General features: G+C 36.1%; 1 pseudogene; it reads left to right on the top strand.

Annotated features, from left to right (window-relative positions):
• LOC150008242 (pre-mRNA-splicing factor SPF27 pseudogene) overlaps positions 1-26,410 on the top strand; it is a 68,687-nt pseudogene that overhangs the window by 4,415 nt on the left and 37,862 nt on the right.

The following is a 26,410-nucleotide window of genomic DNA, read 5'->3' as shown; positions in this document are numbered from 1 at the left end:
TTCTCTAGGCCTATTTTTATCTTCTAGTATTATCTCTGATGATTGATTTTGTCTCTTGAACCTGCTTAGTTGTTAAGAGAACTCAAGGGACAGCACATTTATGTCTTTATAGACTCTGAGTCAATTAGAAGCCATGTGTCATCTCCGCCTCCAAATTAGGTTTCATACACTCTCTTGTTTAGCTGAAGCAACTTCAGAAAAGTAGTTTGCTTAACACCACAAACTTTCTAGAGCACCTTTGGACTTCCCTTTGTAGTTTCACAAAGATTTCCATCACTGCCCTCTCTCCTTTGCATTTTTCTTCTACTTTGTAAGAAACTTCTCATTTTCTCTCTTACCTCAAATATTTCTAGCCGTTAATACAGATTAGGTAGCCTTTGGAATTTAATACACTAACACTTCTAATCACAGACTAATGTTCTTAAAATAAATGGACTCAATTGGAGAACTCATCAACATTCATAATCAACTTTTTAAAAACCTATTTTAGCAATAATAGAAAAAATATATCCAAGATTTTCTATAACTAGACTCAGCTGAGTTTCCTGATATTACCTACAGGGTCAGAATTTTACTAAAATATTTGAGTCTCTATTGATATGAATTTTTAGATTCAACTTTCTGTTTCTTGGTGTCATTTTGGTACATTTCAAGTTTTTGGAGTGGTTCTTCAGAAAGCATCTTTTTATTAATGTAACGAGAGGGGAAGCATTGTTGGATGAGGTAACATGCAGGAAGTACAGTTAAGAGATGAGAAGAGGACTGGCCACATAAAAAGTAGCATCAATATTAAGGATGAGACCGAAGAAACCAAAGACAAAGAAGAACTACACAGCCATGTAGACTGATAAGGAGAACAAAGGGTGGTGTCTTAAGAAGAAAGAAAATTGTACTAAGTCATATGCCTCCTTTTTCAAAATAACTTTCTTGAAATCTATTTCAGTGTCACATGAATTTGACTACATTTCTTGCCAAAGTAGGAAATTAGTGTCTAAAAGAAATAATAGAGTGAGTCATTCTGGGTGCTATGTGCTTTTGGGTGGGAATTGACAACACCCTGGCCAAAAAGACCAACGTAATTAATGGTCTAATTTCTAACAGGTGTGTTATAAATAGAAAATAAAAGTTTCATGAAAGTCTGTGTCTTATTAAAGATAGCATGACATAATCATTTAAGTCATGGTATAATCAAAATAGATATAAAAGTTTAGAAAAACTACTTTTTTAAATTATTAGGTGCATTTCCACAACTTTCTTTCCTTATTCCTTTATCTTTTCAAGTTCTAAAATAAGCTTTCCTCATTCTATGTACAATTTAATTCTTATTTTAATGCATCTTCTCACTCACACATATACTCAAACAAGTGCAGCTTCACCTGCATTTCCACTCCCTTGTCTCCAGAAAGTCCCAGTGTTACAGAAACAGGGGAGTCCAAAAATCCCCAGAGTTTGCTGCTGGGGGATGGGGAGAAGTAAGCAGCTTTTCAGAATGCCTCCACATGCCTGAGGCTGGTGACTACTGTCTTTCTTATGCAAATGGCTTTAATGCATCCAAAGCCTCAGGCAGATGGGAGGAGTCTTGAACCAGGGGACAGTATGGAGAAAGCACACAGAGCCTACGTAAGGACCTGTGAATGGTCAGAACTGTTTGCAACGCCCACTGCGTCAGATGACGCAGTCAGGGATATATAAGCAGCTGCAGACATTTTAGCTCAGACTCTCTCAAGCTCTCGTTCGGGCTCTGGCTCTCTGACTCGGGTTCTCACTCGCGCTCTGGCTCTGGCGCTCGGACTCTCTCTGGCTCTCTCTCGTGCTCTCACTCTGACACTCTGGCTCTCGCTCTGGCGCTCTGACTCAGACTCTCTCTGGATCTCACTCTGGGACTCTCGCTCTCTGGCTCGCGCTCTCGCTCTGGCGCTCTGACTCGGGCTCTCTAGCTCTCGGGCTCTCTCGCTCTCGCTCTCTTGTGTGCTCCCTCCACGTGGCTTGGTGAAGGGGCCTTCTCCATGTGGTTTGGAGAAGGGGTCTCCAGGCTGCTTTAAGAAGCTCTCGCCATGCAGTTTTGAGGAGGAGAGGAGATCCGCGCAGTTTGCAGGAAGAAGACAGTTTGCAAGGAGGCTGAGAATCCAGGTGGTTCTGCATTGAGAGCTGGAGGGCACCACAGCACAGAAAGGACCTCCCCAATCAGATTGAATGATTGGCAGCTGCTGGTAAAGCTGAACTGTGTTTGAAAAGCAGGGAAACAGTTTCTCTGACTTTCCTAAAACTAGCCTAGTTTGGAAGGGGGGGAGGCAAGGATATGTGTTTGTGGGTATTTTAAAGAGCATAAGACTTAACAACAGAAATCCGCAAGTAACTAAATCTATATAACTGTTAAATAAACAATTCTTTTTCTTTTCACCAAACTCTGGTATTGAGAGTTATAATTTTGGCGGCGGGCAATCGGGCCCCTAACTAAAGAGCCCGTGGGTTTGTTTTCAACTGGAGCAGCCCAGGGGTTCTGTAACACCAGGACTGAGATGCTTCCCACAAGTCTTGTATCTGATCTCCTTTTCTGAGAGATATTTAAATAGAGCATATGGCTGCTTTTTACCCTGTGCCTAATTGCTAGAGGAACTAAGGATAAAAATATGTGGTGAAAGGAGCTATAATTGCCAATCCACAAGTGAGAATATTTTCATCACAACTAAATGTGAAGAATGAAACTGGAACAGCGAGACTATGAGAGAAAACACAGAGAAAATAGGCTCAGACCCCATCACTAATACAATAGGAACTCACATGTATATAGTGCTTGGTATGTGCCAGACGCTTAAATGAACTCTTTGCATATTTATTTAATCAATCCTTCCACAAACCCTATGAAGTAGGAATCGAATATTTCCTATTTTTCAGGTGAGTAAACTGAGGGGCAGACTAATTAAGGAGCTTGACAAGATCACACCGATTATCAGATTGAAATCCAGGCATTCTAGTTTCAGAGATCATGCTCTTAACCATGACAGTGTACTGTTTCCCAGGAGAAGGGAAACACTTTGACCTTAGCAGGACAGTTGTAGGTTTTGGCTTTTACAAAGGAACTTGCTGGCTCCTCCTCCTACTAAAGTTTTCTGGCCTCTGAGATCCTTGAAAATGGCCTCTAAATGGACTAGATCTTGTTTGGGTGTGCAATCACATTGGCATATAAATGAATGATTTTATACTACTTTGTACTGATTATTATTTTAATTCAGCAAGTATAAAGCAGGCTGATGAGAAAGTACACAAAGATATTTTTACTCTGGGATTATAAGAAGAAAATGAAAGCAAATTACATGAGAATATTGTGGTCATATTGATGAATCTCCTCCACTTTCTCAGAAAGCCAGTTTTCAGCTCAGTCATGTTATTGACAAATTCAGAGAAGATTTACTAGCAATAAGATTGACATAGTTCTTCCAGTTAATTTGGGCACCATCCATTTTTCCTGTCCAGTGCCTATTCCATGCCAGTTAAAACTACTGTAGTTTTTCTACATACTCCTTACTGCTCACTTTCTACACCCTACACTTGTCGGTGGGGCAGCAGATTGCAGTCAGAAGCATAAGTGAAAGAATTGCAATATGCACTTGACTCCTTCACATTGATAAGACTTAATTGACTTGGCTTTCTAGGCAAATAAAAAAAAAAAGAGAGACACACACACAGAGGAGAAGAAGATGAAGGCACACTATGACTCTGCTTGATTTAATCTATTCGGGAATACCTCTGAAATCTTGTCTTTTATCCAAGGTACAGACTGAGTAGGAGCTCCTCTCTTGGACCCACTTGTAATTCCATAACATTGGAAAGCATAACTTGAAGATTTCAGTATGGCAATTATTTAAGGAGTCCATGTCACCTTCAAATTCTTCCAAAGATCATGCTTTAAAAGAGTAGGCCTAAATGGAGGAGAGGGAGATGTGATATCTTAGTTTCTTTTCATTTTCACGATTGATTTCGTATTTATATAGATTCCTTTCATTTGAACTTCTTTTCATTATGTTCTCAAAAATTATACATCTTTTTAACATTTGGCCTTTGTTTTTAAATCATATGACTAGAAAACTCTAAATTTCTGGCATTGATGAATAAAATAATCTCATCTTTTTTTTTAATGTTTGCATTGTCTTCTCATTTCTTTCTTATTTTCTTTGAGTTTACATTTTCTTTTAATTCTCAGTTGTTCTGTCTAATATAAATAATTCTAATTATTTCTCAAGGAAAGCTTTATTTTTATTTCACTTTATTTAGATGTTATGAACATGCCTTTACTTTGATATAGTATATCCTATTTAAGACCTAAAACCTTAACCAAATACATAAATTAAATGTAGATACATTGTAAACAATCAAAAGTACAAAGCAGTCAGTAAGAAGACATGGGGGCAACTCCATCCATCAAAGTATAAAATGCTTGCTCTGTACCCTAATGTCACCATCCTTGGCCACATTTTAAACACCTGCCTTAGGCAGTGTTATGTCTTTAGCTAATAGACAGTAATAAACTAGCTTGAAAAATTAGTACAAGCCATGAAGTGATTACATCAAAAGTCATAGAGATGGGGAGCGTTATTATTTATAAGGTAAAAGTTAAGTTTTGTTCCCACTAAGTGTATGATTACAGTGACATCAGTAGCTACAACAATGGAACACACACACAACCCACAAATTGTTAATGGTTTCCAATCTCCCAAAGTTCTCTTATGTAAATAAATAAAGATCATTACCTTTCATGTTGTAGGTCAAGTAGAGATCTATTCCAGATCCAGAATGAAGCATGCAGGCCAGGACATTGCCATTCCCATGACAGAGGGAAAGAAAGATGGAACCACCATTGGTGACCCTAAAACTCTTATCTTGCAAAGAGAAAATACCACTGCTCCTCACAACTCACTGGCTAAACCAAGTCCCACTGTACAGATGCAGTCAGTGGTTGAAGAAGAAAAGTCCTCTCTCATAATGAAGAGTGATAAAAATGACATGATCAAGCCTGATTATGGAAGAAGTGAGTGTTTTTTACAGGGAAGAGAAGAAAACTTTTGGGAATTGTAATTTAATCTATCACAAATACCTATGCAATTAGAAGTAAAACTAGCATTTTGCAAACAAAAAAAAAGTGTCAACACTTTTCATCTTTTAATGAACAAGTCAAAATTGAAACCTGTCAGGGAGTCAGCATTTTTTTTAATCATTGCTCTTATATTCACCATTAAAATTTGGGCTTTAAATATTTTTAAAAACATGGTGCTTGTGATTTTTTTCCTCCAGAATATTTACATTTTTCCAGCATCAAGAAGTGTTCTTGCCCTGACTGGTGTGCTCAGTGGGTTGGGGGTTATCTCGCAAACCGAAGGATCACCAGTTTGATTCCTGGTCAGGTCACATGCCTGGGTTGTGGGCCAGGTCCCCAACTGGGGACATATGAGAGGCAACCAATCAATGTTTCTTTTGCACACTGATATTTTTCTCTCTCCTTTCTCTCTCTCTTCCTCTCTCTCTAAAAATAAATAAAATCTTTTTTAAAAATTATTCTTTACATATGTTTAAAAGCAACCTCATGCCTTTCTATAAGAAATTCACTTTCAAAAAGGAATGTTTATTCTCCCCTGCTGCAGGCACCATAAGGTGAAAAGTGCTTCTCAGAAGTCATCTCACCCCTAATGGGGGTTTTTAATCAGGAAATGTTGTCATGCTAATCTAATAGACTTTCAGTTAAAACCTCAGTGTCACTGAAGCCTAAAATATCCCTGAAGTTGCAAATATAGAAATCTCTGAATAATGTAGTCCATCCCTAAAGAGGTATTATGCAAATGAATGCATTTCGTTAATATGTACTGTAAACAGATCACTACTTCTCCATTCCTTTCTAAATCATGGCAGAGATTAAAACTGTAATACCTAACAAAATAGCTAAGTATTTAAAGTAGATCTACCAAGAACTTCAAGCCCAATATTACACCCTCTTGGATTGGATAGGGTTTTTCTTCTGAAGGTTGTAACATCTTCTTACACATTTTGTTTCAACACCCCCCAGAAAACATTTCTCTTAGAAGTATACAATATCAAGTTTCACTAGCTTTCTCTAGCCATCGAGAGGTTATTGAATATTTTATGTTCTCCTATTACCAAATTCCAACCCAGTGTTCCCTGACAAATGAAAGAGTGACATTCATCCTGTAACACAGAAGTTGGAAAATCAGACTTAAAATAAATATGCTGTTGATTGCTTACTTCTGATTTAGTGGCCTCGCAGGGAGTTAATGTCAATCTCCATTAGGACTCATTCCTGTCACATTGACCAATTTTTCCACTGGCAATGATTTCAGATAAGAATGAAAAGTGACTAATGATCTTTTCATTTGCCTTTTAAACCTTTATTGAATACAGAAAGTGAAATAAGATGCTACAGCTTTGGCTATATAGTTTTAAAAGGCTGATTTTTATGAAAGTATCTTTTAAGCCAACATAAAAACTGAGTTGGACTGTCCAGAAAGCTTCTCCTCTCAATTAAACAGAAGCCAGTTGATCAAACAACACTGATTACATTAAACATGTCTAATATCCCCTTGGGATCTCCTATTTTCTGCCAGAAAACTTTCTTTTGCTTTTGAAAGACGTAAAACAGAACACGAATAAATGATGACTTATTCATGAGCAAATTTGCTTTTGCCGTTCTGTTTTTAATTTGCTATTGGATCAAGGTAGTATGCTTCTTTATTTCTTAATTGTCCAAGAAAAGTGGGAACATAAAGACTGAGCACAGTTTGGTAGCTGAAACAGAAGTTCTGCAGTCTTACTCAGGGGAAAGAAGAAAGAGATAAATCTACACAGCTCCCTCTCAGAGAAAGAGACTCAATCGAATGCAGTGCAGCCGCTTTAGAGAGGAGAATGGGCCTCCATGCAGCCCTGAAGGCACGTTTTAAGAGTGAGGGAAATGATCAGCTCAGAGCAGGGCAGGAGCCAGTAAGTAAATGTTGACAGAGGGTCTTCTGTATTATTACTAATGGAATTTTGACTAGCTATTGGCACCCAATACCTCACTGCCCTTGAGATGTGAAGCTGATAATGTCCACAGTGGCAAAAGTTTTCCAACACCCAGGCTTCTCTGAGGCAGCTAGGCCAGAAATATGACTGTCAAGAGAAAAGCAGAATAGATCAGAAACTCCAAGATACAGACCATATGCTCATCGGGTTTTCAAATACCTACTTCACTTGTGCCTTGTCCCTTTTCAAGGATATGTTTCTATTTTATTTCTGCTGTTTTCCTTAGGTGTTTCTTTTCTTAATCTTATTAACTTTTTTTCCCCTGTTTTCTTAACATCAATGCTTCAATTTTTCCAGTCTTTTTCCTTTTCTGTCTGTTGTGACAAAAAAGAAAAAAGGTATCACTCTGACCTTTTACTTCCTACTGGTATATTTTTAACATTTAATTTTATGCAGAACCACACGGTTGTCTAAGTAACGAATGGGATTCATGGCAGGAGCAAAAAAAATCAAGTCAATTACGTAAGATATGTTTCAGTTTTCATCAAAATTAACCATTTATTCCCCCCAAAAAATATATTTTTAAGGATTAGTCAATATCTTTAGTCTGTGTTTTACTTTCTAAAATATTTTATTGCATATATTAATAGGGCATAATAAAGACCAATGGCAAAGGTTTTAAGCTATAAGGGAAAAAAATCAAATCTCTTACAGTGGATTGAAGGGCAGCCCCCACACCCCAGAAAAAGTTTAAAAAGCTATATGTTCAGGTGTGAATCCCAGAATTTAGTAAAGTTAACTATTTTGGGAAAAGCATTTTTTCAGACATAATTTAATTAAGAATGTTGAGATGAGAAGATCTGTCTGGATTATCCAGGTAGGCGCTGAACACAAGAACAAGTGCCCTTACAAGAAACACAGACACGGAGGAGAAAACACAGGCACACAGAGGAAAGGTAATGTGAAGCCAGAGGCAGAGCTGCTGGAGCCATGTGATCACAAGTCGGGGAAGCCAAGAAGTATTGAAAGTCATGAATGAGCCATGACAAGCGGAAGAGACAGGACAGAGTTCTCCCACCAAGCCTCCAGAGAAAGTGAGGTCTCCCTGACCTCAAGAATTGGGAGATAATAAATTTTGTTGTTTTAAACCTCCCAGTTTCTGGTACTTTGTTAAGGCAGTCATAAGATAATAATACATCTTCTAAATATATATATATTTATATATATATATTTCCAAATATATATTTATATATATCTCAAGACCATCTGAATGAATATTTAAGAGATACTTATATAGGGTGATCCTTTTTATATATTGAAGTAAGCATTTCCATTTGATAGTTATTTATAGCTTTTTCTTGAAGTACATTTGCACCCACTTTATTTCCTTTGCTACCATACCCACATTTTCTTCAAGTTCAATTTGTGGCTATCTAGCTTTGTAGCAATGGGTTAAATAGGGAAGGAAGTCTCTGTGTGAGTGGGAAATTTCCCACAAGAAACTGTTACGATTATCTCTTCTCAGAATATAAGAATAAAATCGTATTGAAAATATTTGAGTTCATTTTGAGTTTACTACACTTTAAAATTTTTAGATGTCAGAAAGAAATTAATCTTTGATTTTCAGGGAGTATGTAATTCTGAATCACTAATTATTTTTAAGAAACTGATTCAATAAGTAAAATAAAGCATTTCAACTTTGTCCTTGAGGTCTAACCCAACCCCAGCAGTCCTGACTCTCCTTAGTGTTTAGGTTCATTTATGTTCTACTATTACTAATAGGCTTATGTTAACATTGCTAATTGTTATTTATTTTGTTCACTGTCTGCCAGCTTTGATAGAATTCAAGTTCCACAAAGGTAGTTAGAGATCTTGGTATGTTTTGTCCCCTCATGTGTCACCTGGAACAACTCACGGTCAGTGCTCATCCTGTTCTGAGTTTATCAACACACAATGAGCCCTCTTCTCCACTGCAAGGTTTAAGGAGAAATATGCCCCAACCAACTTGCTCAGAGAGATGGAAAAATGAGAACAAGTGTTTCTGAAAATCAAGAACACGTGAGAGGGCAGAGGAAAGAAACATTAAATTTTGAGACTTGTCACAGCCAGTGACAACCATGATGCCCACTTTAATAGCAATGATTCTATTACTATGATAGCCCCTTAATAATTAGAGTATTCCAATACTCTGAAGTAAATCATGAACCAAAAAGGGTGAGTAACTCTATTCAAAATCACCCACATCTATCCTGGAAGATTCTTGAAACCCAAACGTGGGACAGGGTACGGTGTACCTGCTGCTTTGTCTTTTGTTATTGTTCTCTTGCACAGCACACTCGCTCCCTGCAAGGTTTTCTCCATTTTTCAAGTGCTTGCTTGAGTTCAATGATGAGCGAACTATGAGGAAGATGGAGCTGGCCCTTATTCTCTCATTCTATTCTTAAAGCCATTCTGAAGTTTGTCCTTATGCAACTTCAACAGGAGGGACAGATATTATCCCCAGGTTACAGATAATGAAGCTTGGTGAGCAAGAAACAGAGGTTTATAACATACAACTAGGCAGTTTGCTTGTGGGTCTACAAATACTGATTTCTGACTTTTTAACTTTTTCTCTCCTGTATTCTTTTTTCAAGTCTGTCTTTTAACTTAATAATTCTGTGAAATCAGTTCTACCCTTCCATTCATTCTTTATTATTTTATTGAGAAAAGTAGTTGAACAAGGATTTAATCAGTACTACTAGGTTCAAATTTTAGGTCTGCCACTTAATAGTTATATGATATTGACAAAAATTACTCAAGTTCTTTGTCACTCCCTCCCACATTGTAAAATATTGATAATAATAGGTCACTGACATCATTGTTTCCCAAGTCATTTATTGTTTTAAAATATATTCATATACTTATCATTTTCTGTTCTTTTTATTTTTTCTTAAATATCAAATCTTCTGTCTGAGGCACGTGACTTAAAATTCATTTTATATTGAATGTGCTGATGGCAAAGTCTTAGTTTTTGTCTGCCCTTATTCGTGAAAAATATCTCACTGCTCATAGATTACTCGTTTGAGAAATATTTCCTTTCAGCACATTGAAGATATGTCAGCATCTTCCGGTTTCCGCTATCACATATGCGAAGACAGCTGCCGTCCATCCACTGCACCGTTGGAGCCAATCTGCTTCCCTCTGGCTGCTCTTCAGATCCCGTTTTGTTGGGCATTCTGTAGTTTCACTATTTGTACACAGGGGTGGGTATGTTTTGTGTGCTTATTTGGCTTAAGCTTTGTTCGGTTTCTTGAATTAGTTTCGTGACTCCATCAGTTCCAGATTTTGTTTTTTTTACATTATATCTTCAACTACTTTCTCTGTCATACTCTTTTCTGTATTCATAGAACTGAAATTACATGTCTGTGAAGTTTTTTTTAAGGCACCACCTCAGGCGGAAAGACACCATGTTACTGATGCACAAGATTCCATGTTATTAATGCTTTTCTGTGTTCATAATTCTATTCCTTTAACTACCTCACTTTCCACTTCTGTCTTTGTAAAATGCTCTTGAAACATACCCATTTTCCCTGTGTTTTATTCTGCATTGACTGCCACAACAAAATACCATGCAACATGGTAAACAATACAAATTTATTTTCTCACAGTTTGGAGACTGGAAATCAAAGATCAGAGTGCCAGCGTGGTCGGTTTCTAGGTGAGATCTCTTCCCGGCTTGTCCTAACATGACCATGGGTAGTGGGAAAGAGAGATCTTTCTCTCCTTATGAGATGATAGTCCTATCAAATTAGAGCCCTACATTATGACTTCATTTAACTTTACCACCTGAAGATTAAATCCAGGTACCATCACATTAGGGGTTAGGGCTTGTACACACAATTTTGGGAAAACAATTCTGTCCAAAGCACCCTGCTCCTTTCTGCACAAAGTATGAAGATTCTTGGAAATGTATAAGATGTTAGTAAGCATCATCGGATTTTACCTAATTTGATACAATACACTATTATAGATATTTAAACCACCAAGTTAATTATTCCACAATTTTTAGCTTACTGTTCCCCAACTCCTTTTCTGGACCTGTGTATCAGTGAGAAGTAGTTACATGAGTTCCTAAATGAAGCTTTAGGTAAAAGAACTAAAACTGAAAAATGTTGGTATAAAAAGTAAACCCTTCTTGAGAGATATAGAAAGTCAGTGGTATCAAGCAGAGGAATAAGTTTTTAGAAAAGATTAAATTAAATTATTTACAATGTGCAAACTATATAATAATGGCAAGATACTCATATAAGTGTGATTAATGCATATTCAGAATAGGATGGCTATTCGAGAAATATCTCATAAGCAAAGATATGTATAACAGAGTAATCGATTTTGAAACAAGGTGTTATAAAGGACTGAACATAAATTTTGGATTGGGAACCACCTGAATTTGTATCCTGTACAAACTATAAAATCTGTCTATAAAACATTGGATAGCTTACCCATTCAAGATCTTCCATCCGAAATACATACTGCGACTAACCACTAGTGATAATGACATCTCCAGCTCAGATTGCTGAATGAGTTGAATTAAGTAAGAAAACACAAAAGCAGGTATATAAAAGACGCTGTTAAAAATATAATTAAGTCATATTCAGTCTTAGTTTCTTTAACCTGTAAAATGTGGACAATAACCTGGTTTTGGTTTTTTCTGAATAAATAAAATTATTTATGTAAAGTATTTGGTCCAATGCTAGCAAGTAGTAAGTACACAAATGAAATATTTTTTCCTTCCTTATTTTTCCTCCAATTGAAGTAGTTAATTAAAAATTTTCACTAATAAAGAGATTACAGAATGAAAAGGAAATCCAAAGACAAAGCATTTAGGAAGATCTTACACTAAAATTTTAAAGTTAAAGAGAAGCCAGCAAGAGAATTGGATTCACAAAGAAAGGAGGAGGAAATTGAATGACCAACATGTATGGAAAGTTGAGGGTACACAGTGTTTATAAATGAGGGACATTCGACAACACTAAAGCCAAGAAAGGAATACAGATTTTAAGTGCTAATAAAAGAGTATTGACTTTGCAATTTGATATTTGCTGGGTTCTTTGAAGAATAGTTTTCAAAAAATGGCAGAAAAAAAATTATATCGTGTTGAATTGATGAAAAAATGGGAAGTAAGAAAATGGTGACTAAAAGCCATAAAAGGAGTGTATAATTGTCTGAGGGCTATAAAAACCAAAATAAAATGGATTTTTTTCTGGTAATACAAAAACATGTTTTACAGTTTATGGAGTGTAGTTACTGAAAGTGATTAATTTAAGAGTGAGAGAAGCAAGATAATAAAGAAGAGAGTGAGTAAGAACATAGGTGAAGGCATTTAGGAAAAAAGACTCACATCTTCCTTCAAAGCAGTCAGAAATGAAGGGGAAAAATGGCAGAATGTTAGAGTGGAGTTTTAAAGAGTCAAGGATGTGGTCACAGAAGAAACTTTCCCAGGAAAAGATAGGTTGTGGAAGTGTGTCCTTGGTGATGACTGTTTTCAGTAAAGTAGGAGGTGAGTTCATGGCAAACAACACCTAACTGATGTTGGTATTTTGGAGCATAGAAGCATGGTTGCAAACCTGGCATCCAGAAATAACTGCTGAGCTGAAAAGTGTATTTCTGTCTTGAGGAGAATGGAAATGGTTGGGAAGAGCCAAACTGAGAAAGCAATAAACAACAAAAAGAAAGATGAATTAAAGACCTACACACGAAACAGAAGAGTTTCGGTGACAGCTCAATTGAAGTTCGAGAACATAAATTTGAAGTGAACCCAGTCCTGGAAGATAAGTCCTATTTTAAAACCTAAGGGAAGCTTGGTAATGAACTCCATTAAGAATACACTGCCCAACTGAGAGTAAAAAAGATTAGGGCAGACAAATGTAATTACCCGTATTGTAATTTGGTCGAGACACCAAGGTTAATAACATTCCTCTTTTTTTTTTTAAGTTGCCATTAATTTTTTAATACTTTATAATGGCCAGTGTCACAATTTTTATTCTTTATACAAGAAATGAACTTTTTGACATGCAATTTTAAATGTTAAGCATGTGGATTAAGGATATGTATTCGCCATTACACACGCACATACATTTGCATCTTCACAAATATTAGAGAATCAACTTTTTTAAATTAGATAAAGGGCTTGGATAGAAAATAGAGTCCGCTTTCCCTTCCAAATCTGACAAAAGGTTGTGATGAAAACTGGGATTTGTCATGATAGTTAAAGGCGGAGACAATGTCTGGCGTACAATATTGTGTTTAAGAGTTACTATATGGTTATTAGAGAGAGCTTAGTGCAAGCCCGCTTCTGCCGCTGTCACGTCACCTGTTCTCTATAAACTCATCTTCTTTTATTTATTTATTTATTTATTTATTTATTTATTTATTTATTTATTTATTTATTTTTACTGTGTGGTTGCCTCTCACTTGCGCCCACAACTGGGGATCTGACGTGCAACCTAGCAATGTGCCCTAACTGGGAATCGAACCAGCGACACTTAGCTCGTAGGCCGACACTCAATCCACTGAGCCACAGCAGCCAGGGCTTAAACTCATCTTCTAACTATAAAGCAGAGACATATTATATCAGAGGGATTTCGGAGAATAAATAAGATATAGCATGTAGAACGCTTAACATGGTAAATTCTCGCTGAATTAAATTATTGTATTACCTATTAAGAGTTTTAATTTGATGCTTCTTTGATCCCAAGTATCGATATATGAATCAGCAATTATGGAAAACAAGGTTCAACATATATCCTCACCCTTTGGAAAGAAATAACCATCTATTTTATATTTATTATGTTAACCTTTTGTGGTGTACATGTATCTATTAATATAAATTTTGACCTATTAGCATTTGTACAATGATCCATTTTATAAAGGTATTCTCTCACTTGTTTAATTTAAGAGACAATTTTGAAATGCTAATAAACATTAAATCTACAGAGTAATACAGTCGGCGGCGGCGGCGGCAGCGGCGGCAACCGTCCGTCTCGAGAGACGATGGCGTAGCTTCTTAAGAGTCTATCTGCACCGCCGAGAATGGCTGTGCAGTCCGACTCAGGAGTGACACGGTATCTGTCTCCTCCCGTGTTGAATCGACATCTTGCGATGACGCTGGAGTGTCCTCTCCAGTGAAGCTGAAGCTACAGAGCCTGGGCAGGGTGATATGGAGGGTCTGCTGTTGCCCATGCAGCAGACCCCACCTCTCTTCGCAGCTGAAGGGTCCAAGGGAAAGACGGAGTCAATACAGCTTGGCTTCAGGTGCGCCGCAGGAGTTGCCGGTGTTGACTACAACGTCAAACCGCCTTAGGGACTCCGGCTCCGGATTTTCTGTCGGGGTTTACTCCCTTAGCCTTTCCCCTGAAGAGGTATGCCGCAAGGCAGCGGAGGTTTTTTGGAGTCAGAGTTTTCCTTCTCTGATGTGCCCTGACTGGAAGATCGAACCAGCGACACTTAGCTCGCAGGCCGACGCTCAATCCACTGAGCCAAACCAGCCAGGGTAATACAGTAACTCTTCAATATCTCTTCAGAAATTATCTCTTCTCTTTTGAGTAAAGTATACTTCTGTATGGCAAATACATAGTCCTAAAATATGATAAAGTTTAAAAAGCTAAAGTAATTACATAACTAAAATATATCATAATACTTGAATTTTCACTAATATATTTATTTACTGAACTATTCTTTATTATAATAATATGATAGTTTCTTCTCTAATCATATATTATACCTGGTTTTAACAGTAAATAAAATAACAAAACTAACTCTCTAACATTATTTTTTATAACTTATCAGATGAAATAGGTATAAATTATATTACACAATAAACTTAATAATGCCAACCTTTCCTTCTAAAGTAACTTTAAAAGAAAAGTGATAGGAAGTGTTTAAGAAATAAACAAAATGCATTATTTGACTTTATCATATTAAAGCTCATATCCAAATATTTAAGTCACAACTCCTTTATTTAAATAACTTTAAACAAAAATGCATTTCATTACACCATTAAATGGGAAATTCAGGGCATGGAGTTATCTTAGAAATTATTGAATGTGTATATATTTTTTTTTCTTTTAGTTTTTAGCCTTTCCTCCTTTTCAAAACTGTTTATCTGTGTGCTAATCGTATTTCCTTCTATTGAAGAATTGAAGAAAATGACAAAAAACAGCTTCAAACTTACACCAAATCAGTTTGAAAACTACTGAATACAGGGAGAAACTATAGTTCCTGGTGCCCTTATACAAAACCCTAATACTTGACATTTTTATACGAATATAGAAAATCAAAAAATCATCCTTCAACAAATTCCTGAGTTCAGTTGAGGGGATTAGTCAAAAGTGAAGTGTGTTTTTAAATAACTTTCAGCAACATTTATCTTGAGTTTTATGGCTATTTCTGAACTGATAACTATGATGAGAATGATGGAGTTTGATTGGTCAGGTATGAGTACATGTTTACCTGTATGTTGACAAGAACTGAAAAACCGTGATCAATAACCGCATAGTCCAGAACCCCACTGACAAATAAGACACAGTCTTCAAAGTAGAAAGAAGGCTATGTCCAGAAAAACGTAAAGAGAAACACTGTACAGATAAAATTAGCAGCTAAGTCAACTTTGTAATAATATCCCATTAAATTAATATAAAGAATAGAATTACAGAAAAACATTACCCAAAAATGTATGTGTTTTGCACAATATGTTCTGCACTGGAGTATAGGCCTTTCATTAATTTTGCATAGGACTTTGTTCAAATCATTGACATTCTCTATAACTTAGTTCAGTATCCTCGATTATAAAACTAGGACATTAACGGTATCTTTATGGTTATGTACGAAGAAGTAGTTTTTCCTTGTGTACAGTGGTGTACAGAAACCTCATCTACCTCATAAAAGTTATTGTGATGAATACATGAGATAACTACAGTGCCTACCATGGAAAGACCACTTGATAAATGTCATTTTATTTTTTTAATACTCCCATTATTATTTTTTTATAGCCCTCAGAAAAAGATTTTGCACCTTTCTTATTGTGTCTATATCTAAATACTTGACATTTTAATGTGAACATAGAAAATTTAAAAATCAGCCTTCAACAAACTCTTCAGTTCAGTTGGGGGATGAGCCAAAAGTGAAAATGAAGTGTGTTTTTAAACAACCTCCAGCAACATTAGGAATTTATAAAAAACCAAGGTTCTGTTTTATCTAGAGTCTTTGGTATCAAATGTGTTCTGACACTATTTATGGAGTCACAGAAAGCAAGTAGACTATTGCTTATTTGTCTCTGTTCCCCTGACCCAATAGATGGGGCCATAGGAAATGTGATATAGTCATTATAAACATTTCTCTCTAGAATGATGTCATTAATTTTTTTTCGTCAAAAATGACACTAAACTGACATAAAAAGTAAAATAGTGCTTTATGTTAAGTGGTCATCTCCAACATTTTGAAGAGCTAATTAAATTAAAGCACATTCTTTTTTAAAAAGCACTTGTTAAATACAATAAATTAAAATGATCTTTAAGGAACTGAACAAGGAGGAATGGGAATTGTCTACAATTTATATTATATCTCCTGAAGCAAGGTTCTCTTTTACTGGTGATCAGCCTGAGATAATGTGTATTCAAAAGAGAACCTACAGGTTTATATGAAATCCTCAATTTCTTCTTAAATGTGTTACATTATGAAAAATTTTATGCTCTGTCATTATTTTGAAAATTAGTATTCAGAAAGCATGAAATGTATTCTGGACCATCCTGTTACCTCTCAACTGCTGAAGAGATAAACAAAGAAATACTCCACATATGTGTAGCTAAATCTTTCTAGTGCTCATAGTCATATTCCCAAATACATCACATAGTGGTAAATGCTATTTACACTATTATTGTTGACTCTCTACTTTTTACCTTAATATAATGACAAGTAACCTTATCCCAACTTTAAATCTTAAGATCTAGGAAATATCAGATTTTATATTCTGAGGGGAAAAAAGCAAAATATTTTATAATTTTAAACTCACTATTTTCATGGTTATCAAAACAGACATATTAAGCTGTTTTAGGTATATATTACTGCCAAATCAACAACTCCCAATCTCACTACAATGCTTTGGGTATTTTACTAAATCATAACACTTCTCCATTATTATAAAAGTTTAGTAAAAACTGCTACCCATAGAGTCAGTTCATCAGGGTGATTGGGTGGTATGCAGCAGGGTGATTGGCTGTGGAAACAGAATAGCATGTGCTTTCGGTAACTAACATTCTGGATATCAGTTTAATGGGAAAAGGTATTAGAGCCAGAGAAGCTTAGGGGAAATTTAAGCCCCTACAAAAAAAAAAAAAAATCCCTGGATGCGCTGGCAGGTAAACTGAGCTTCCATCCTGGGAGAAATAGTATTTAGGACAATTCCAAGTAGAGTTTATAGGTTCTATCTACTCAAGCAGGTCAAGTACTTGGGGGACATCCCAGTGGCTCATGTCTCAGTTATATTTCGTACACTGAAAATGTCTTTATCTTAAAATCATAAGTACTTTTACATGCCTGCCGATACAGGAAAAACTTGCCCCAATTTTCACTATGTTACAATTAAACAGCAACTCTTTAGAAGGATATAACCAGCTGAAAAGCATAGGTGCTTTTTACCTGCATTGCCACATTGTCTTTTGTTACACGAACTCTCAGGAAAGCCGTGTCATATGGAGACAAAAAGACATTTTCCTATTGTGTTACTTGGAATCTTCCCAAAAAAAAAGTCCCCCTGGAGATATGCAATTTTTTTCCATCTAAGTGGCAAAGTGCTTAGGAATAAAGAGCTGTTTATTTCAGTTGATCGTAGTCCTCTCTAGGGAACCTAGGTTAAACTGCAAAAATCATAGGAAGAAAAAAGAAAAGGCACAAGAATGAAATAGTCAAATCATAGCCATAGCAATAAACACTTGGGCCATCAGGTAGACGAAGGCCACGTTCATGATATCACATGATGAGGAAATCCAGATAGGGATGATGTGTTCTAATGGTTTCTGTAAGTTCTCCTGTTCCATTGCCAATCTGGAGAAGATAAAATGAAAAGTGAATTAGAGTAAAACTGATAGTTACTCAGATGCAAAGACTAAGGCAACTCGAACAAATGCAAGAACGGATTACTGTGGACTTTGATAAGAAGGCAAAAAAATTAACTGGATTCCTTGGTTTGAAAAGTGAAAAGGGACCATATCAAACACTATGTAAATTGTTCTATTACTGTTTAAAGGAATGTTTTTCTTAACCAAACACCAAAAGAGAAGTAGGAGGCAGACTTCCCTTGAATTAGAATAAGGGAGAATTCAGATAAACAAAAGGATTTATTGCCATAGGAAAGAGGTGTTGTAGTCAGGAATAGAGATGAAAACCAAATAAATAAGGCAAGTTGATGAATGTTTGAATGATAAATTACAGTAAATATACAGATCCTTTGAGACAATTACAGGTTCCTCTGAGAATGCCAGGGTTGAGGGGTAATTTAGCAATCATTTTTGACAAGAAAACTATGGAGAAGGTTAGTATCAACACATATAACAATTCCCATGCCTCTATAGTCAACAAACTAAGATTCTTCCTTTTATGAAAAACTTAGCTTATGTATAAAAGGGAATCAAAATCTCACTATACTTTCTCATAGGCTATACTATATATCCTCAGTGATTCACAGCACTGCTAAAGCATTCAATATTTTCCAACATTCTAAATATTTACTGAGCATATGCAATGTATTAATTCTGTATCAGGTACAGTGAGCAACACACACTTGGTTTTTGTACTCACCGAGTTTACGGTGTGTGAGGAAGACAATCAAGAAGAAATTGCAATACTTATATTTATTATATTGCTCTAGTAACAATTCTGCTTTAAAGGAAAGACACATCATGCTAGAGGACTGAAGATCAGGAAAATATAGCACAGAGGAGGTGGGAACTGGGCAGCGTGGATCAGGGTTGGCTTCCTGAATTAAAAAATTAAACTGAAATATAAACGAAAATAATAATCCAACAGATAAAAATAATGTGTTTATGTTCCAAACTAAATATAAGATTTAAGTAGTGAACAAAATTCAGTATGACTGAAGCTTATTACTGTAATGAGTACTAGTAAAAATTAAACTAGGAGAGGTATGGTATAAATTGGGACCTTTTAAGTCATGCTAATAAATGTCTTTTTTTTTTTTTTAACCCTCCAGGGGCAGTAAATATGGACGGTATTTCACTAACGGTGTTAGCTTAGATTTTTTTAAGTAAATTCACCCAGCAGAAAAAAATAATACTGAATGAAAACCGGAGATTGGGAAAGCAGCTGGGTGTGTGGAAGAGTTCAAGTCTAAAAAAGCAACAGTTCCTTGATACACGGTGGTGGTGAAGATGGGAAGCAGGAGAGGATTAGAAAAACAGGACACTGTAGCCCTGACCAGTGTGACTCAGTTGGTTGGGCGTCATCCCACAAAGCAAAAGGTTGCTCATTCGATTCCCTGTTCAGGGCACATTCCTGGGTTGTCGCCCATCCCTGCTCAAGAGGCAACATATCAATGTTTCTCTCTTTCTCTTTCCTTTCCCTCGTTCTAAGAATAAATAAATGAAACATTTTTTTTAAAAGGAAAAAAGAAAGATAAGACCGTGTGGTTCATTAGAAAATAAATGGGGGAGAGAAAGGAGTTAAGAAGGACTCCCAGGGTATATATTTGGGCAACCAGGTGACCGGGGCACCATGATGTCCATTAGAAAGCACACTGAAGAAGCAGGTTCCACCTCTCAACCCCGAAAGGGGAAGATGGGGTGGGAGATGGGAGTAGTTTGAGACGATGATACATTTAGTTTAGGAAATTCTGAGTTCCAGGTAACAGGGAAACCTCCAACTTAAAATGTCCTCTAGAGCGATTTGGTACATGCGCTTAATGAACAGAATGAAGATGTGTCACTTGGCCAGGAAATAGGTTTTTACTGAAGGCTCCTATGTGGCAGGAACTGTGTAGTGCTATGCAGATACAACCAAAGATCTCATTCCCATGAATTTATAGTCTGGCTATAGGGACATATTTTGGGGTCATTAACTGAAACTAGAGAGGGAATACATTACATAGAGAGGAAGTCTCCAATCCAGAAAGAATCCAGAAAAGCCTACACATTTATTAAGAATGTGAAAAAATAATAAAGTAAGAAAGATATTTTTCCTTTACAAATACTAGCACCTGATAAAAGGAAGTCACATTAGGTAATGACTGGACGTTTACATCTGGTTTACTGTACATGGAAGTTGCTGGTGACTTTGGTGTGAGCCAAGCAGGAACAGGCAGTGACGAGGACAGATTACAGTGAATCGGAGGGAAGGTGAGAGGTCAGGACGTGCAGATAAGGCTTCCCTACTTATTCGAGAGTGACCTAAAGAACAGTAACCACTAGGGCAGGAACTGCAGGAAGATGATGATTCGAGGAAGATGTTCTTCCCTTTGCTTTCCTTTTTCTTTCTTTCTACTTTTTTTTATGATATGGACTGTTTAAATATTACTAGGAAGGAACCAGTGGAGAGAAGACCTATAAAAACTGGCATTTCTTTACTGTCTGAAATAAGATAGAAAGCACACTATTCCCTGAAACAAGACAGCGAGGGTCAGATCTCCTTAGCTGAAGTATGTGTGTGTGTGTATGTATATATATATATATATATATGTAAAGGAGAATGTCCCCATAATCCCCACTCAGTGCATAGCCTCTTAGATACCAAATATAATTTATGGAAGGCCGTTAAAGGCTAATAAAGTTCAGCCACTGTCAAGTGCAAACTGAACCTGTGAAAGGTCTTAACAATTGCTTAAATCACCCAGCATAACTTTTGTATTAGCACTGTCATTTTTTTGTCCTCTAAACGTCAGGCCTTTCTTATTTATACTTTATCACAATACCTTATCCCTCTAAAAATTATTTTCTCCTATTATATTAATTACTTGAATTTCAAATGAAGTCCAAAAAGCCTCGTCCTGGCACTTAACGACACTAAAGTGAAGAGAAAAAAGGAGAAGATAAACTGTTTTGGCATCATCTTTCTTTAAAGCCTGGCATCGGGCCTCCTTTTAAAACACATCTCCGAAGGTCTCACCGTATTTCTTTCTGTGTTCAATAAACTGTCATGCGTGCATTATGCCATAAGCTGCACACAGATGCAAATGGATACCATTTATAATATTTTACACTGTTTTGAAGTTCCAAGCCCATCTAGAATGATAAAGACCTGGAAATCGTTAACCACCTCAAAGTCTTTTTTTTTATTGCATTCTTTAATAGATCGGTGCAATTTCTTTGCATGCTATAAAAGTCAGGCAAGGATTTCCATGGCATTAAATGGAAACACATGGAGACCATTTCGTTTTTAAGAAGAATGTTCTCTACTTTGTGATTTGTGTTTTTTAATGCCATTTCCCTTCCTCTTGTTCTTTCAGGGACAGTTTGGTTCAGAGTAATGGAGCGGCGGAAATTAAATGAGTGCACATAAGTCCAACGAAGTCAGTATACTGCTTATCTTGTAACTATACTTAATCTAAATAACCTTTTTTATGCTCTGCTGGAATGGCATTTTCAAAAGGCTATATCGTGGTAAATGAGAGTGTATGTCAGTAAGGATTTGCTAGACAAATCAGATCTCACAGGGAAGTATATCTATCCATTACTATTTTATATGCACTTCAGTTTGAAGGACAATTTTAGTGTGTGTGATCAGACTGTAAAGTCATTTGGACTGTGTTTCCTAACTTTTCTGCTCTCCCGTTTTATTTTAATTTTATTTATTTGTTTTTTCCAATAGTGTCCTTCAGACCAAAATTGCCTCTAATAGAGAGAAGGAAGTGATTTATAAATGCACAAGACATTGACTCAGTTTTTCTTACCAGATATATATTTTCAGAAGTGAAAGATTTCTAAGGGATAATGGCAATACAAATGGTACTCTGTCTGGAAAGAGTTTAATCCACATGCATACAACACACAGCCAGCAAGTCCTTGATAACAGCGTTTACTTTCTTTTCATTGGTATTGCTTTCCTTTTCATTATGTTTGAAGAAATGATTTACCAAGCAAGATTTAGAAAGCGGCTTTTCCCTCTTAGCTACTGCCCCTCCCTTTGGATGTTTGTGGAAAGTGGGCAAGTTTGGGCTGAAGGCAGTGTGCAGAGGTAAGCTATCTCACAATGCTTTGTTTCTTCCAAAATCCTAAAGCAAACCTTGCCCCAGATTTGGGTATGAAGGCTTTTCTCTTAGTTCTGGTTACAAATCTCCCTGCCAGGTTCCTTACTATCAAGCAGCATTTTGTCTGAGACATGTTCGTGGATGAGGCCTTCCCAGAGCCTGCCTAATTTTTGTGAAGCTAACTTCCTCCCTCTGGCCTCTGCGCATGCCCACGTGCCCTGGTGGTCCAGGTTTGCTTCCACTGAGATCACTCTATAAATAAATAAATAAAGGTTAAATAATGAAACAAAAGGCTAACCTCCAGGTGATTCTGTTGTTCAGTAAAGGTTGAGAACCAACGGTTAATTTCCCATCCACTTGCTTCTTAGAAAATATCCACATGAATAAGTGGTTTTTTTCCCTCAAAATGGAAACTTCTAATTACATAAACTAAATCCTTTGCTCACAATTAGAGTGTATCAGAAAAAATAACAAATTAAAGAATTTAAATATCGAATCACTTGAAACTCAAGAGCACTATGTAAATTTTAAAGAGGAATACAAAGAAGTTATAATTATAGGCTCTTTTAAAAATATAAACTATTTATTATAATTTGTGAAATGCAGACAAAACCATACTTAAGTTAATAATTATACCTATCAACCTTATAGTTATTAGACTAGAAAGAAAATAATAATTTAGCTTTACTTTTAACTCAATAATTTAGGATAAGAGCAACAAAATAATTCAAAGAATATGATGAATTAAAAGTAAAATGAATGATTTAGAAAGTAATTAACAATTCAGTTATAGAAGAGACCAATGAAATAAAGCACTGTTTGAAAAAATCTAATTAAAAAAATGATATAAAAACAATAAGAAACTACACTAAACTAAGCTTTCTGTCTATAGCTGGAAATAAGAGCATACCACACCAATATATTTAGAAATTAACATGAAATGGCTATTTTCTGACAAAATATAAATAACCATATAGTAACTTAATAATGAGATGCAAATCTAAAATCCATTAAGAAATTTTTGACCAATGAATTTGTTCCAAAATTGTTTCTAGACACAAAAATTTTTATCAATGATTTCTTTCAAAATCTTAAAAGAATACTATTTCAAGAATTCTAGAAAAATTAGAGTGTAAAGTTTGTGCCCTGGCTGGTGTGGCTCACTGGATTGAATGCCAGCCTGCAAACCAAAGTGTTGCCAGTTCGATTCCCAGTCAGGGCACATGCCTGGGTTGTGGGCCAGGTCCCCAATTGGGGGTGTGCAAGAGGCAACCACACATTGATGTTTCTCTCCCTCTCTTTCCCCCTCCCTTCTCCTCTCTCTAAAAATAAATAAAATATATATTTTTTATAAAACTGTAAACTTTGTAATTCATTTTCCAAGTGTGAATTTTGATAATATTATATGACAAAATCTCAATGAGAGAACACTCCTGACCAATCTGTCCAACCAATACATTAAAATAATAAAACATCATGATTAGCTATATTTTATTTCAATGTTGTCTGTAATGTAAAGTATTCACTTTTACTAACTACCTCAGTAGGTAAGAAAAGAAAAGCATAATTATCTTGTTAATTGTCAAAAGTCATATAATGAAAGTAAATATCCTTTTTAAATTAAAAAATACATTCTAACATCTCAGAGTTTATTAAGGTATAGAGACTACCAAGTCGGCGGCAGCCGTCCGTCTCGAGAGACGATGGTGTAGCTTCTTAAGAGTCTATCTGCACCGCCGAGAATGGCTGTGCAGTCCGACTCGGGAGTGACACGGTATCTGTCTCCTCCCGTGTTGAATCGACATCTTGCGATGACGCTGGAGTGTTCTCTCCAGTGAAGCTGAAGCTACAGAGCCTGGGCAGGGTGATATGGAGGGTCTGCTGTTGCCCATGCAGCAGACCCCCCCTCTCTTCGCAGCTGAAGGGTCCAAGGGAAAGACGGAGTCAATACAGCTTGGCTTCAGGTGCGCCGCAGGAGTTGCCGGTGTTGACTACAACGTCAAACCGCCTTAGGGACTCCGGCTCCGGATTTTCTGTCGGGGTTTACTCCCTTAGCCTTTCCCCTGAAGAGGTATGCCGCAAGGCAGCGGAGGTTTTTTTGGAGTCAGAGTTTTCCTTCTCTGATGTGCCCTGACTGGAAGATCGAACCAGCGACACTTAGCTCGCAGGCCGACGTTCAATCCACTGAGCTAAACCAGCCAGGGCATAGACTACCAAGTATATCTCAAATTAAAAACCAACAGCAAGCATGCTTAATTTTGAAATATAAATAATCTCATAAAAAGAGTACATATTAATACTATTACTATTCAGTATAGTTTTAGAAATTCTAGCCATGTTAGTGTGACAAAAATGAATAGAGTGGTTTAGATTTTGCAAAGGAGATTAATTTACTGTTATGTAAAGAGGATATAATTTGCTGTCTTGAAAACTCAAGAAAATCAACTAGAATTTGTCATAATTACTATGAGAGTTTTGTAAGCTCACTACAGACAGTATAATACCTCAAAAAACCAATCGAGCTTTTTTATTTATGACTTAGAAATTGTAATAATTTTAAAAAGTAAGTGAATTTACAAACAGAATAGAAGGATAAATTATAAGAATGAGATGAAAAGTCTATAAATTAACCTTAGTCTAGAACATTCATTAATATATATCAGGAACAATATTTTAAATCAATGACTATCGATGAAGTGTTGAGACAATTTACTAACAACTTGAGCTAAATGTGAAGAGTATGTAGTACCTTTTTAAAGTTGATTGATTGATATCAGAGCATGACACCATAACATCACTCCCCGTTTTTAATTGAGATAATGAATTTAGGTGAGTATCTATCTCATTGTAATTACTATTTAGGCAACTCCTAGATACTCACAATTCCTATGACTCTGTTTGCTATCAGAAATATTTGTTTTCCAAGTATTAAGGAAAAGTCAGCTCTTTCCCCCTGTTATTCATCATTGTTTCTATCTCCATGATTAGAATGACCCCAATCAGAAAGCGATTTATCTGAGGTCCATCAGATTCTAAACTTTTCAATTACCCCACCATCAACACACCCAATGAAGGCCTTTCTTCTTTCAGGATGACAAATTTAAACCATGATCCCAGCTGGCCCTCTTAAATCTAGTTTTATCTTTTAAACTCCATCCAACTTATTTAAAAAGTATTTCAGCCTTTTAAAATTTTATTCTGCTAGTTATTTGCTGTCACCGCCTTTTGCCTCCAAATGAAATTCTGCAGCCTGAACTTAACAGGAAACTCAACTGAGCACATGTAAAATAATAGTATTCTTGTCATTCACCTGAAAGACTTATCTTTTCTTGTCAAAATGAGTCTTACCAAGCCCCTCAACATGTCTTGCTTTTTTATAAGTCAGTACCCTTGACTGCTTTCCTGCCATCACCCCAGTTCCCTTCTGCCAACTTAGAATGGCCAATTCCATTGGGCCATTACACATACATTTCATTTCTTAAGTTCCTGTACCCAAGCTGTACCTGTTTCAAAACTTCCCAGACTGCTCCATACCATAATGACCTCCTCTCTAAATGAAATTTTACCCTTACAACGTAGTAAAATCTCTTTATAAATATAATTTTGTTTGCTCAACCAGATTGTAAATTCTTTCCAAAATGTCCAAAGCAATGCTATGCAACTAATGCTTAATAAATATGTGCTCAATATTTAAGTAGTTGAAAGGACAAGTCCAATTCTATGCCCAGGAAAGCCAAACGTTTTCCTGGGGCAGGGGCGGAAGGAAGAAGTGTGAATATCTAACCATGAAAGTGCTAATGGAAAAAAAAGAATTTATTTCCTTTTCAAAGGATTAAGTTCTGGAAGGCCTCTTATAAAAGTCTACAATGACAAAAGGGGAAAGCATAACTGGAATATCCTTATTCTAAATGCAGGAACTTTTTTAATGGCACAATATCCAGAAATTATTTTAACTATAACATGTAACCAGAAACTCATTCATGAAACAGCCAATGCAAAAGTACATTTTCAGAATACTTAAATTAGTATTTCATAGGCATTTGAAATATAAATTCTACAAATATTCATTTCTACTTGCTGCCTGTTATTATCATTTCTTTTTTAGAAGATCTCTGGCTGATTTAGTTTATTCTTGACAGTGGCATTGAGTGAATTAGATCCCAAAACAACAAC

The sequence above is a fragment of the Furipterus horrens genome, unplaced genomic scaffold (assembly GCF_987537825.1).
Source record: "Furipterus horrens unplaced genomic scaffold, mFurHor1.1.pri manual_scaffold_5, whole genome shotgun sequence".
Taxonomy (NCBI): domain Eukaryota; kingdom Metazoa; phylum Chordata; class Mammalia; order Chiroptera; family Furipteridae; genus Furipterus; species Furipterus horrens.
The sequence above is the reverse complement of the archived record's forward strand: the minus strand, read 5'-3'. Positions and strand labels throughout refer to the sequence as shown.